The sequence below is a fragment of the Telmatherina bonti genome (assembly GCF_933228915.1).
Source record: "Telmatherina bonti genome assembly, chromosome: 15".
NCBI classification, from domain to species: domain Eukaryota; kingdom Metazoa; phylum Chordata; class Actinopteri; order Atheriniformes; family Telmatherinidae; genus Telmatherina; species Telmatherina bonti.
The window spans coordinates 7,340,696-7,353,064 of record NC_136613.1 but is presented as its reverse complement, the minus strand read 5'-3'; positions in this window follow the sequence as shown (position 1 = coordinate 7,353,064).

The following is a 12,369-nucleotide window of genomic DNA, read 5'->3' as shown; positions in this document are numbered from 1 at the left end:
CTGCAGCTGCAGAAATTCAACACAGCTTCTATACCGGTGTTTTATCTGTGAAAATGAAAATGACACTAAACGGTGGTTTAGATGGTTTAAAAACCAGCACGAAGTCACCTGGAACGTACTGGTTGGACGTGGAATCAGTCAAGTTCTAATAACTGGCTGATGGGAAGACCTGTAGAGGTCTAAATCACAGGTTTAATCATGATCAATGTTGATCCAGTGGACAACGATTCAGTGTTTGCTGATATAATTCCTGCTAGGGCTGGGCGATATGACCAAAACCTCACATCCCGAAATTACTCATTTTATATCCCCATAACGAAATAAAATAGTTTGTGTAATGTTGTGTCAGTCATCAGATATGTATCAGATGTTGCTAGGCAACAGCAGCAGTGATCTCCTTCCATCTGGGGGAACTATGGCCGTATGACGTTCCACAGGTAAATACCTGCTGCAGCGTTTGTGCCTGGAGTTTATTATGAGCTTTCGCCTCCACTTTACGCTGCTTTTGCTGATTTTACACGTTGACTCTTTTCTTTATTCTGTATTCTTTATCCTGATTCATGTGCAGGTGATAAAATGAGTTAGTTGTGTTGGAGTCCGTTGTTGGGACTGTGAGATAGTCTGTTGTCGGTTCCACGTCGGTCTTTTTATTTTCAAAACGCATCCATGAGACAGAAATTTCCCTCTTTTAGGAACAGGCTTATTGGTTTGGGCTGGGTGCTCATCTTTTAGTGAATTATCTGCTCTGAAACACGTCTGCTACCGTTTTCCTCCATGTTTGTTTATAGATTGGAGCGTGCCATAAAGTGGATCTTGACGTAAAATACTGCATCAAAGTGCCTTATCATGGCGGAAACGATAGAGCCTCAAATGAAACCATGGAAATTTTCTATTGTCCAGCCCTAATTTCTGCTACCATATGATACAATTCAGTTTGATTCAGGATCCAGCGATAAATGAGACAAAATAACATCCTGATTTCCATTCATATGAAAGATAAACTTACATTTATCCGTCCACCTTCTGCCACTGATCCGAGATCTGGTCGCAAGGGTGGCAGATGACGCGGAGAAACCCAGACTTCCCTTTCCCCAGACAATAATTCCAGCTTATCCGAGGTGTTTACAGCCAGCCAAGAGACCTGACGTCTCATAAACAAAAGAAAAAAACAAGGAGGATTGACTCCCTTTTGGAGCCCCTAGTGGATGAGTCGGGAACTGCAAATTTTGGCCCCTGGTCTTCGCTTCTAACCGCCAGATGATGCTGCTTGTTTGCTGTGGATGCCTCTGAACACTGCTGAGCCACAACCATAATAAGTGCGGTATCTAATGAAAATGGAGGCTTTGGCTGCATTAAGGACCAGCTTGAGTCGTTCCAATTATCATTACACTCAGAACAGCTTCAGCATGTTCACGATGCAGCTTTCTGCCAGCTCTACAACTTCTCCAGGACTCAGCAGCCATGCCAGGAATGACACAGCCACTTCTTGCCCATTTGTCAGCCATGCACAAGTGAGACACATTTTGTTTTTTTTCTACCAAACAGAGGAAGTTTTGTGGCCTGCAGGCTGAACAGAAACAGAACAAGAGAAGAAATAAACTGAGACAGGCAGAGCAGAAGGGACAGAGTGACATTATAGGAGAGCAGAGGAACAAATACATGTTGAGGCTCTGTGACTAAATCTTGTTCCATCCTCCACGAGAAGCCAGAACTTTCTTCTTGTTCTCGAGGCTCAGAGAAGAAAATGACGTCATTTTGTTCTCGCGGACGCGTTTGAAGACAGTTCTCAACACATCGGGCTGGCAGAACCTTTTTCTTGCGGGCTCCGAGAAGTATCGTGTGATTGGTCGGACATTTGAGGTGGGCGTGGTTAACACGGAGAAAGCAGGAAGTGGAGTTGCTGCTTCTGCGTTTTTACTGTTGCAGGTAAAACAGATTGTTTTGATAAAACAGCTGATCGAGGTGGTGAGAAAGTACCAACATTTTTACATGTAGCATTAAAGCACTCGGACCCTGCCGCGTGCATGACCCGCCCCGCCACGTGCACAACTCGCCCTGCCACGTATGAAGTTGCTTGTTAAATATGACACTAGAAAAACACTCGGAGAGCGGAAACCTCCGCCGAGCACGATGTTAAAGAATCCTTTTAAAACATTCCTGGATCCAAACGGTGATCCAGATCACCACCAGGATTTAATCAGTTCTTCATTTTCACATTTCCAACAACTATAAAAATCCCTCTGTAACCTTTATTATGCTTTGTGCTTATTATCTTGAGCACAAAGATGGCGGGAAAAACATGACCTCCTTGGTGGAGGTAACAACCGGGTTCATGGCACATAAAGCAGACATTGCCCCCCGCAGTGACCCCTCCCCGCTGCAGACCTGCTGGAGGATGGATGGACCTGGCGGAAAAAGTTTTTTCTTGTTCTTGCAGCCTCGAGAACAAGAACTCAGTTCTTGCTTCTCGTGGAGGATGGAACAAGCTTTACAGAGGTGCAGATTAACCTGAAGAAGTGAAAACAGAAAAAAAAAAAAAAAAAGACATGTTTTCTGATTCTGCACCGCAAAACAAAAAGAAGACCATAGTCTCGTCTTGGCTGCAGAACCGTCACCGCTACCCACAGGCCCTTATCTCCATGTAAAACACCAACCTGCATCCTGATGCAGAGACCAGCCTCAACATGATCACTTCCAAATCTGCAGCAAAAAGATAAAACCTCTATCAGCTTTCTGCTGAGAGTCTGCATTGATCTACACGCCAGCGATGCTTCTCCTGGGCCCAAGTCTCAATCAGTGCTGCACACAGGATACATAAAATCTATGCTTTGCAGTCAATTGTCCGGCAGTGAACTGTGTGCACAGGTGGGTCAGAGGAGAGGGGTTCGATACTCAGAGAAAGGCTTTTCTCTGCTCCACGACAGGATCCTGTGTGCTTGTTAAGACGAACCGTTTCTAACTGCAGGGGACAAAAAGAACCCAAACGTCAGCATCTGGCGGTGCAGGAAATCTTCAGCACAGAGCCTCACCCGTTCAAGCCGGCAGGGTCAAAGGGCAGCGTAGTAATGATAAGAGGATCTGCTGGGTGCTCAGAAACAAGGAGGATAAATCCTACAGATGATTTACAGAGTTCAGCTGTGGCAGATCCTTGTCAAACTATCTGTAACATCAGTGTATTGCAGATGTTTATACATATCCTATAGCTTGCTAGAAACTGCTGACTTATGTCGCCTTATGCCATCCGGATCTGATCACACAGCAAAGACTTCATGCCTACATGTGAGGAGTTATCCTCACAGACACGAGGATGAATTCATGCCAGCTGCGAATATATCTAAACCTTTCTGAGCAACAACATCTCCATTCACAGTATCAGTTTAGGATGAACCTGCTGGATTGTGATAACATGGAGGAGTCAGACCTTTTTCAGGGTAGAAAGTAGGGGTGGGAATATCGAAAAAATCAAATGTCGGGATTTTTTGCTGCACAGTTTTAAAATAGATTTTTTTGGGGTTTTTTTTTTTTGGGGTTTTTTTTTTTTTCCAAATAAATAAAAGTAATCCATTATAAATTTTGCCATTTTTATTGCTTTTTATTGATCTTAGTACGTACTTCTTTGGCATTTTTGCCACAGAATGATGGTCTGGCTACTGTGTTGTTTTTTTTCCTCATTGAAATCAAGAAAAATGACAAGCAAAAAAGTTTTGTACATTTTTTTGTTTGTTTTTAATCTACAAAAATCAGCAATATTGAAGAATTGTGAGAATCGCAATTTAAATCGAATCGGCACCCAAAAAAGTTGGAATTGAATTGGAACAGCAGCATATCGTCACGGCCCTAGTAGAAAGTGAATCGATAGGGGCAGATTTTGATTAATGTTTTCCAGAACTACCCACCATGGAGAGGCGCAGTTGTCAGATGGAGCATCTGTTGAGCTTCACGTCATGCCGTGTTGAGTTGGCTTCTGGTTGTGCCAATCATGCAGGCTGAAACTGATTACTTACTGATGAGGTTACTTCATGAGTTCCTCGTGAAGTGAATGTAGCATATGTCGTGTAAATTGGCCTACCCCTCATAGTTACATAGCTAAGGGTTTGTAAATCCCTTTGCTTCAGGTGGTTTCGGTCCTTCTGTTAGCGTCTGGGTAAGTTACAGGGAGTTAAACGTCGTGACATCTTTCTTTTTGTTCTCGCCATGGTCATGCTAAGCAAGAAACCAACAAGCAAGTTTAGCTTGAGCTCATGGTTTTGCTTCATTTAGAGTTTAAAATCATACTTAGAGGAGCAGAAATAATGCAGAAAATTAAACAGCATTGTAAAATCTTATCAAAAGAGGCTTAATTTTTTAAAAAAAACAAAAAAACAAATTGAACTGAACAACCTCTACCTTTGGCAGGCCACTTTTCACCCTGGTAAAAAAAACAATAAATGTTTTTATTGGCTGCCAGTGGGAACTGACCATCTGTCTTTTTATTTTTTCCTAAATGCTGCATCTCTGGCCGTTTCAAATAAACTAGTAATTATAGGTTGCTTTGTTTGCTGTTTTAGCCGTCGGCGTGGACGTGGGTTCATACGCCAACATGGATGGCTTTCACTGAAAGCTGCTATTTATTTTGCGGACAGGGCTACTATTTCCGCTCGTTGTTAATCATAAATGGTACCATGCGACAGCAGGAAGGCGCACTAAGTGCTGTGATGTTTTCAGAAAAGAGTTTAACGACAGCGGGGATTGTGTTGAGAAAATGACACTCCTGAGCCTGAGGCAAAACTGCCAACCACAACAACCAGCCTCATCTAAATCCTACAACTGTGACTATCACAGGTCAGTGGATACTGGATGTTTAGATCTTTTTAATCCCAGTAGCAGAGCAGCTTTAGAAAAAATGATAAAGCATTAAGAGGTGTTTTCAGGTTTTTATAGATATTAGTTACATGACATCAAGAGGAAGAGTTAATGATGCAGATTCTCTTGTCTAAAGAGGTCGCAGAAGCAATCTGCATGATTACAGACTGCAGAGGGTGATGCGTTTAGGTGTTGCGGGACATAATAACTCCTACACAGACTAAATCAGTTTAATTTCCACAGGAGTCTACCTCTTGTCTTGCAGCTTGTTGTTGCTGCACAGCTCTGTCCAGTAGCACTAGTCATGTGCTTACGCCTCTTAATCGGAGGCTTAAGCTAAGATTAGCCCACATACACACCAAACAGTTACGCATACACACACACGACCACCTCGAACACACACACACACACACACACACACAAATGCAGAGCTGCAAACTGAGAGATCACATGCGCCTTGCATAAATAGGGTGACACTGATTTAAATACAGATGACTGCACATGGATGAAGCACACACACACACACACACACACACACACAAGCTCATTTGTTCTTCTCAGCTGCTACTTTGTAGCTCATGAGAGTTGATGACGATAAGCGCCGTTGTCTACGTCGGGTTTTCTCACGAAGTGCGATAAAAAAACCTGCCGAAGGTAAACCGCGATTCTCATGTTCTTCTAGGTGCTTGTCAGATTTTCAAATCTCAACAATTATACTTCAACGATGACATAAAGGCAGCGACTAAACGCATCTTTTCTGTTGCATGACAACAGAAGCACTTCAGCTGGAATAAATGATGAACGACTTCTGGCTCTTTTTCGTTTTAAAATCGGCAGGATATTGCTGACGTTTTCCTTAAAACTTGAACACTACATAACTTCCAAACTTTAAAACCTTGTGTTTTTGGATTCGTCTTTCCAAAATGTTGTTTCCCTGCAGTGTTTAGAGGCTGAAAAATGCTTCTTTGTAGCCCAGAGCATCACATCACAGCTGCATTTTGCTTTATGGCAACAGATCGCACACTTGCTACTGTATATAAACACGGGTCGTTGATAACACACATCACGGCTGATTCTTTAGAGAACCGCAATACGAAATTATGGGAAGAAGCAGAGAAAACAAAGTGACCAAGCAAGACATTGGACAAGGCAGGAGCAGATTTATTCAGGCTGAAGAGAGTTCAGAGAAGAAACAGGATGCAGGATGGAGGTTGATTTAAGCTGGATTTACAGTAGAGCCAGCAACCCTACGCTCACAGTCGAGCGTTTCTCTGCTGTTTCTCTGGTGAGATTTCTGCACAAACTCAGCGAGAAGCTCCATAAATCTGAAAAAGTCATTTCAAACTGACCAATCACAAGGGAGTATTTCATTGTAACCACCCTGCGAGCAGGGGTCGACATCGGGTCAGGAAGACGGACCGCTGCAACAACATACCACAACCGCACATGGAGTCGTGGTGGGAGTAGAAGAGGTGTGGAAACCTCTTCTACTCCCAGTAGAAGAGTGTGAGCGCAGTTCTTTCCATGTGGGAAATGGAATTTAAATGGTTTATTCTTCGCAGGGCGGGGGTTTTGTCTCCTCATAGCAGAGAGATTTATGAGAAAATGAAAATTCGGGAGGACGTCGGAAAAGGGGAAAATACTGTAGTTTCCCGACCAAAACAGGAGACTTGACAGCTATGGCTATGGCTGTCTATAGAGCTGCTCGATTATGACAAAAATTATAATCACGATTATTTTGACTGCAATTGAGATCTCGATTATTTAACACAATTATCCAGTATTTTTAAACAACGCTGCGTGTCGTGGTGTTCTAGACTCCGTGTCGTGCATTATAACCGTCTAATGGACGGTTCCGAGTTGTTTAATCTGCTTTTACCGCTTATATAGGAACTATTTTATACGTTTTATGCCAAACAACCGCTGTCTGGCTGCAGCGCGTTTCTCTCGTTCACCTGTTAAAAGACGGCTGATCTGAACCAGCTGGTTAACGCGTTGCTATGGTAACGCCCCGTAACAGAGGGATATTACAGTGTTTAACTGGCCGAACTATGTATAGGAAAATAATGCAGCCAGTTGTCACTGACAATGGTATAAACTATGTTTAGGTGAACTTCCACAACCTACTGCAGTTATTCTACATTGACCTGCAGCCGGAGCCGACTGAGACTGGCCGCCTGGGAGTGCTTTAGGACGGGAGAGGCTCCCGCTGCTCCTTCCTTACAGTAACTGCAGAACAATATGTGCCTTCAAGTCAGTCGCCAAAACACCAGAAAAGTCTCTAATAACTCCAGTAAAAGCTGCTAGATTTGTCGCTTTTAACAAAAAAAGTCTCCAGATTTAGCGAGAAAGTCGCCAAGTTGGCAACAGTGTCTGAATGAAAGCAAAGCGGCTGTGGGAGGAGTTTACAGCACAGCGCTGCAACGCCAGAGACGCTCGATTAGCAGCTGAAGACAGCAGGAGAGGAAACTGCAGAGAGAAAAATAATCACACCCTTTTATTTTTATGATCGTTGAAAACCCAGATCGTAATTGAGATTAAAATCAGATTAATCGCCCAGACCTAATATGGCTGTAACTGACATTTCGCAGACGCTACACCAGCATAAATCCAGTTTTAGCCGTTGTTGGGGGCGCCAAAGTTCAACCAAATTGTTGGTAGTAGTAGTTTAGTAGTGCTTCTTTGAATTTCTCTTGGGAGATTAATAAAGTAACTATCTAAAACATCCTGATTCTTAAAACTCAGGAAAAATAGCCCCCTTTTCTCTGCTTTGCTTTATCCTTCAGCTTCTGATGAGTAATATGTCATCTTCCAGTAATTTGCGAACTTTCATTGTTAAATGTTGAGTATGGAGTCATGATTTAATTATGATTTTTTAGCAATTTTTTGCTGCCTTTTGCTACATTTTAACACTCTCTTTGCACCACTTGTACCAATTTTAATGTTTCACGTAAAGCTCTTTGGATCATCACAAATAAACTTTTAATAATAAATAAACATTTAAGTAGTTTAGCATCCTGCTTGATCTTTACCAGCTTTACGATCCAGATTATTGATAAGTGAAACCAATTAGAAAGGCAACTTGACGAAACCGTAATCAGACTAAATTAACAATCAGAGTTCATCTAAGTGACTAAATTATTTACATTAAAGCTCTGTTTTGTCCGTTTGGCCTCTCATTCATTCATACATTTAGTTTTAATTACCTCGCCATGTGCACGTCGCTTAATATCTTGGTGTGTTGGAGTGAGGGACTCCGTTATGGAGGTTGCAAGTCATCAATTTGACAAGAACTGGATTAAAATAAAGACCCAAAATAGCGAACAGAAGAATATTTTCTCATGTAAAGGTTACGACATCCTCTTGGTTCTGAATATTGCTGCAACATAAACTCTCTGATCCCGTCGTCTTCCTTAACTTCTCTCCAGTTAGTCGTTTCTGTTGTCGCTGGGCAACTGCAGCTGTAAAAGACTTTGATCTCCGGCTACTCGGACAGCTCTGCAATTATCGTCCTCATTTTATCGACAGTGCAAGAAGACTTTCACTTTCATTTCAGAAAATACATCATCATTACATCATTTACTATCACAGTTTTCATAATGAAGTGAGAAAGAGGAGGAGGATTGCCGTGAAGCTGGGTAAACGTGTGGATGTTTTTCCTGAATAATGCTTTAATGTGAATAATTGCGGAGAGCCTCGAAGGTCACAGGCTTACACAAAAGCGTGGGCTGTCCCGTAAGTTTTGAGCCGGCGGCGTCAACAGTTGTATGCAAAAATGAGTAAAGCTGAATGCTCTTTAGATTTAATTACCGATGTTGGCTCATTATGTGTAAACATGTCCTAAGCTGCACAAACACACACTGCAGTCTCCTCCAGTGCCTCAGCAAACACACACACACACACACACGGAGCAAAAGGCAGGAGGAAGACGAACAAAAATCTGTCTGGGCAAACATATGGGTGTGGGTGTGTGTGTGTGTGTGTGTGTGTGTGTAGGGGGGGGGGGGGGGGGGCACAGAGAGACAGTGGATTCAGGAATGTGTGATGTTTGTTTACCAAACAGAGGGCTTGTAAATGAAGCTAAGTGTTTAAATAACATATGTTTCTCTCAGCTTAAAAGGCTGTGTGTGTGTGTGTGTTTAACCTGGCCTCAGCTGAGGGTCCGTCTTCATACATACATGTAACGTGTGTCAGCAGGAGTGTGTGTTATGAATGTAATCTCAGGCTGCGCTTGAACAGATGCTGGGAAGTCTTTAGGATGCTGAGCAGCGCTGCTGTTGGCTATGCACACGTGTGTGAGTGTGTGTGTGTGTGTGTGTGTGTGTTTGCGTGTAAATATACTCTATGTGAACGGCCAGAACATTAAAACTCTTTCCACATTAAACATAAACCTACTGCGTCCGGAAAGTTCGTACGTAGCAGATGGAGGTGAACATAATGACACAGAAATATATTTCAAACAAATAAAAATCTCCTGTTTGATCTGATTAATCGCAGGTCAGTTATGGATTATTGACTATTAATCACATTTTAAAACATAAACGCCTGACTTACATCCAGCCCGAAGCTCGGTGTTAAACCTGGAACCGCAGTCTTGAAGAATGATTGATGTTTTGGTTCTCTGGTGAAACTAAACGTCTTTCTGCTCCGCTAGTCGAATGTTTTTCTATTGTTTAATCTGCAAACTTCTGCCAAAGCCAACAGATTTACTAAATTCCTTTATTTCGCTCTGCTCACACTCCGACATTATGCAGACGCAACAGCGGCTAATTCTTGTTTCCTTGGCGGTCAGTCTAGTAGGGGAACAAGCATTTTCAAAGATTTCAGTAAAGGATGTCATTAATACTTAATTCAACACTTAATTACTGTATAAGGATCATTCAATCAAACATTCCCAACAACTTCTGCATGGAACAAAACCAGGTTCCATGTTTCCGCTTGCATTGCATTGTTTTGGGTCTGTGTGGGACGTCAGAGGGAGTCTTATTCTGTCCAAACAAACAGATTATCTATAACCATGTTTTTGGGCTTATAGAGCAAAAACAGTCGAGGCATTACTGGCAGTCGGCTCATCAGGCTGAAGAGCTGCAGACACACTGAATGTGTCACCGCCTGCAGGATGGAAATCCCAGATTTTTAAAATCTAAATCAAAGGTAAATGTTCTGTAGTTTGGTTAATGTTGCACTGAAATGAATGATGTTTGCAGTTGTGAAAAGTCTGACGTAGTTTCACAGAACCGACATGGTTTGAGGTCAACACTGAATTCCTTATGTCTAAATTCCTGATATATGGTTTTGTGTATTTATTTATTTATTTCTGCTGTTCCAGTAGTATTTAAAGTGTCAAAAAGCAGATATTCTGCTGAAGGACAGCTGGAAATCAAAGCTAACTAAAGGTTTTTTCAGTGTTAAGTTTTTAAAATTATTTTTCCAAAGAAATGTTGAAAAAAAAACGACGTCGTCCTATAGCCTTTTGCAGTTACAGTTGTGCTCATATTTATTCATACCTTTATTAAAGAAGAAAAAAGAAACAGCTGCCTGTAAAATAAGCTGAAATTGACTAAAGTAATAATAAATACATTTTTTTATGACATTTTCTAATTCTGGTTCAATAGAAATTTTTTTTTTTAAAAAGCAAACAATTAAGATAATTTATTACATATTCCATCAGTCATAAAGTAATATTTAGTTGAAGAATCCTTTAATGTTTCCGCTCCAGTCAGGTGTTTTCTGTTCCTCTCAGTCAGACTTCTGCACCTGTTGACAGGTATTTTGTCCCACTGTTCAACAGAAAAGTGCTCTAATTTGTCCAGGACACATTTGTTTGTTTGTTTTTTTGTTTTCTTTAACTCAATTAAATGAAAAAACGGTGTCTTGTATTGCTAAATTATATTTTTGCAAAAAAATTTTTTTAAAGTCTCCAGTTATTTGAGTGACTGTTGTAGATTCAGCCTTTTCTTTAATGAAAGGTTATGAATATATATGAGCAGAGCTGTAAATTTTAGGGTTTATTTATTCTTCCCTGGAATTAGGCTTCTTGTTTACTTTGTTTGGATATTATTTTGTTATGCTTGCATAAAAAGTTAGGAAATAAATAAAACTTAAACTTCTACAAGGGGTGTTGATGGGATTTTACACAGCTGGAAAATTAAAGAGAAAAATCATGAAGTAAATGTGACATCCCAAGTTCAGGCGCACAAAAAAACAACGTTAAATAAAAATGCTCACTGTCCAGATGTGTTTTACTACCGTTACCATGGTTACCTCTCTACGTAATTTGTTGCTTCTACCTCTTTTCGCACGAGAACGAAGCAGGAGGACGTCCCATGATAAGGACAACAGCGTAAACTCTTTCGTGCTGCCATCCTCCACCACGGTCGACTTGAAGCAGAGGGTTGGCGTGATGGTGCCTCAGCAGTCGGCCTTCCTCTCCTCCTCCTCCTCCCCTCCATCAGTGACTCATTCAGAGAGCGCCTAATCTCAACTCAACCTCTCACCGCTCCTGCTCATCCAGCCCCCAGCAGCAAACAGCCTGGAGGAGTATCCACAGATTGGAAAAGAGGGCAAATATTTGCAAGAATGAGAGAGTGTGTGTGTGTCTCAATACAGCCAACCAGCCACACACTCCATCATATCTCCAGCAGAGTATTCGCAGTGTAAGCACAAACAGCAGCCAAGACGAACATGCTAGCAGTTGTTATGGCAGCAGCTGCTACTGTAAACTGACCGCTGCATTCAGGGTGGAGAGGGGGGGGGGGGGGGGGTATAAGTTTCTTTACATCCCATTTCCTCATCTCACCCACTCAGAACATGTGCAGCTCGAAGGCCGTCAGCTCCTTGCAGTGCTCCAGATGGCAGGGCACATTAGGCCAAAATGTGACGGCGTCGCTGCGCCTTCATCCACACCCTCATGTTGACATCATCCAACTCCCCCCAGACAGGAAGGGTTTCTATGAACACTTACAGAAGGAACAAGTAATGATAGCACCATTTAAGCTGGTGGGAGACTGTAAGGAGGAGTCAAGGTCAGGAGTAGGAGTGACACAAAAGAGTCAGAGTCTCTGTGGATGTGTGGTTCGGAGCGCGCTCAGAAGCTCTTCTAAATGAAGCCGGACTAAATGAGACCAAAATACCATCCCTAGTAAAACACTTAGTTTCTTCTTAAGGAATATCACTGCATGTCTCATTCTCTGGTTACGTCATAGCCTTCATTGTTTCAGCTGACCAGCATCAACATCGGGTTACTACTCATGTTTAATTAAGCCCCGCCCCTTCCCCCGTCCTGCATTCTGCATGCTGCGTTCGCTTGATGTCAGAAAGCAGAGTCAAACCGCTGCTGCGCATCTGGATCTGGCAATGCAGGTTCGACTAAGACATTAGACATTGTTCGTGTAAAACAATTTCATTTTCGATATTTTGAAGGTGTGGCGCTCATAAAAAAGCTGCGGCAGCTGCTGCCCGCCACCGCTGAGTCAGCGTAGGGGAAACACTAATAAATGTCAGTGAGCTGTCAAGACAAGTCTGAAA